Below are 2741 nucleotides of genomic sequence, written 5' to 3'. Positions count from 1 at the left end.
GCACCAGCCACTGTCCCTACCTGGTGGAAGGAGACATTGCTGCTGCTTTAGCCTACTTGCTTGCCCTTAGCTGTGGTCAGCAGAGCAGGAGGTCTGGAGAAGATGGACTGACTAGCCACATACATTGCCACCACCATCATTTTACCTTCACCCTGGGGTCAGATGACAGCTGCTGCAGGGTAGTGATTAGAGTAGAACCTGGGAGAGACCTGGGTTCAAATCCCCACTCAGCCACAAGCTCACTGGGTACAACCTTGGGCCAGTCACTGCCTCTCAGCCCAACTTACCGTACTTTTCCTTCTATAAGATGCCCCCTTGTATAAGACAAACACATCCATTTTGGGAGACTTAAATTTTAAGAAAATGAGGGGAGATGGCCCAAAGTTGTTGAGCCTCTCCCCCCATGCAGCTGTGGGCAGGAGACACTCCCTTGATAGTTTCCCATGCACAGTGGCATTGGATGAAATTGCGCTCCCTCCAGTCATCCAGTTTGCAGGAGCGCAACCTCCCACAATGCCGCTGCGCATGGGAAACGATCCAGGGAGTGCTTCCCGTGCGCAGCGGCATCGGGTGAATTTGCGCTCCCATCACAGAGCTGGCTGGTGGCACGCGGCTGTGGGCAGGAAACACCCTCCAGATGGATTCCCGCTCACTGCGGCATCGGGGAAAGGCACGCTCCCACCAACCAAATGGCTGGCAGTGCACCGCCCCCCCCGCCATGCTACTATCCGTGTATTGGATGACCCCAGTTTTTTGACGTGGTTTTTGTGTCAAAAAGCCTCTCCCAATACACAGAAAAATATGTTACTTTGTAGGGATATTGTAGGGATTAAAAGAGGAAGAACCATACATGCCATCTTGCAGACCCTCTAAGTCTCCCTATTTTCCAGGGACAGTCCCAGATTTACAGAAGCCGCCCCGGTTTCTGATCTGATCCCAGAATGTCCCACTTTTCCTTAGGATGTTCCTATTGGAGAAATGTTGGGTGGGATGGGGTTATCTGACCCCTGAAACCATCTGAAGCCAGCCCTGTATAGGGAAGTTTTTAAAAATGTTTAATGTTTAATCATTTTTAAAGATATGTTGGAAGCAGCTCTGAGTGGCTGGGGCAACCCAGTCAGAGAGGTGGGGTATAAATAGTAAAACTATTATGTAATAGGACATGGGTATGCTGGATCCGGCCCAATCGCCTTCTAAATCTGGCTCGTGGACAGTCCTGGAATCAGCGTGTTTTTACATGCGTAAAATGTGTCCTTTTATTTAAAATGCATCTCTGGGTTATTTGTGGGGCATAGGAATTCGTTCAACCCCCCCCCCCCGAAATACAGTCCGGCCCCCCACAAGGTCTGAGGGACAGAGAACCAGCCCCCTGCTGAAAAAGTTTGCTGATCCCTGTAATAGGAAATCCCTGTTTTCATCAGAAAAATGTTGAAGAGTACAATCTTGAAGAAAAAGGTGGGATGTGAACTATTTACTTGGCACATTTGTACCCTCTCTCCAGCCAAAAAAAGCTAATCAGAATGGCAATACATACAACCAGAACAAGATAGCTGAGTTTTGGAATATGGTGTTTGCTGAGATCTTGTTGATAACTGAACAAACAATTACTCCATCCTTTTATCTGGCACTTTTGAACCTGTATGTGGGAACAAGAATGGGATTTGAAAAGTAAATAACATTTCTCCCCTCTTAGCAGCAGCCAAGGGCTGCATTGCCAATCACTGGAATGACCTGGATTGCTGGTATTCAAGGCAATTTGCCCTTCTTGAAAAGATATACCGTATTTTTTGCTCTATAAGACTCACTTTTCCCCTCCTAAAAAGTAAGGTGAAATGTTTGTGCGTCTTATGGAGCGAATGCAGGCTGCGCAGCTATCCCAGAAGCCAGAACAGCAATAAGGATTGCTTCTTTCACTGGTGCAATTCTGGTAAGTTCTGGCAGGCAAGAAAAAAAGCCCTTGCCTTTCAGAGCAAAAAGGTCTTTGCCTTTGTTTCATTGCATTTATATATTCAGAAATCAGTGCCAGAGTTTCGCTGTTGATTTTTCCTCTTCCCTCCCCACCCCTTTCCCCTTGTGTCATTTGATTCCCCCCCCCATTGTTTACTATATATGCATGTTTACTATATATGTTTAGGGAAGTTTTTAGTGTCTGATGCTGTATTGTTTTTAATATTCAGTTGGAAGCCACCCAGAGTGTCTGGGGAAACCCAGCCAGATAGACGGGGTATAATAATAATAATAATAATAATAATAATAATAATAATAATAATAATTATTATTATTATTATTTAGTGTGAATACACACACACACACACAAATAGATAGATAGATAGATAGATATAGATATGATTGTTTCCCCGCCCCATGATTTTTAGCTGCTCTTATCCTATCTGTAATCCGCCTTGAGTCCCTGTCAGGTGGAAAATGCGGGTAAATTTTAAATAATATTCAAATAGATTGGCGGACCTGCCCCCCCCCCCAGCTCAAGTAAAACAATAGAAATACTAAACTGACCAAACACGTCGGTTCTCCCCCCCCCCCAACAAAAATCCTGTCTACGCCCATGTTTAAATGTATTAAATTAATATATCAAGCCGAATAAATATGAAATGTGTACGTGCCGCCGGCGCGCTTTCTCACTCGGCTTCTTCTCCGTGAGGAGAAGCGGGCGCCTGGCGGGGCACAAACATCTTGAATAATGTTTAAATGCATTAAATCAATATCTTATCAATAAATATCCA

Source organism: Podarcis vaucheri (genome assembly GCF_965113315.1).
Source record: "Podarcis vaucheri genome assembly, chromosome: 8".
NCBI lineage: Eukaryota > Metazoa > Chordata > Lepidosauria > Squamata > Lacertidae > Podarcis > Podarcis vaucheri.
This window is presented reverse-complemented; position numbering follows the sequence as displayed.